The sequence below is a fragment of the Gambusia affinis genome, linkage group LG20, assembly GCF_019740435.1.
Source record: "Gambusia affinis linkage group LG20, SWU_Gaff_1.0, whole genome shotgun sequence".
Classification (NCBI taxonomy): domain Eukaryota; kingdom Metazoa; phylum Chordata; class Actinopteri; order Cyprinodontiformes; family Poeciliidae; genus Gambusia; species Gambusia affinis.
Window position 1 is genome coordinate 22,389,332 of NC_057887.1, and position 330 is coordinate 22,389,661.

Here is a 330-nt window from a genome sequence, read left to right on the forward strand (position 1 = left end):
AAAAAATCTTCTAGTGGAATTAGTACTTTTTAAAATCAATGTTAAGGAATGATTGAGTTAAAACAAACTCCAATATCTTGCTAGAGTTACTTGGGCTAGAAAGTAGATAAAAATTCCTTGGTAAGATTTTGTGTTTTTGCAGTGTATCTTTGATCTGAATTTTAATTGTGCAAAAGTAAACCAAACTATATGGTATGTAGTAGTATGTAAATAGTAGTCTGCCAGAGGAACTAGGACTGGGTTGCTAGGCGACGGGCTGGGCTTGGCGGGCGTTGCTAGGTAACGGTGCCAGTTGAACTAGACGTTTTTCACCAATATTAAGGAATTATT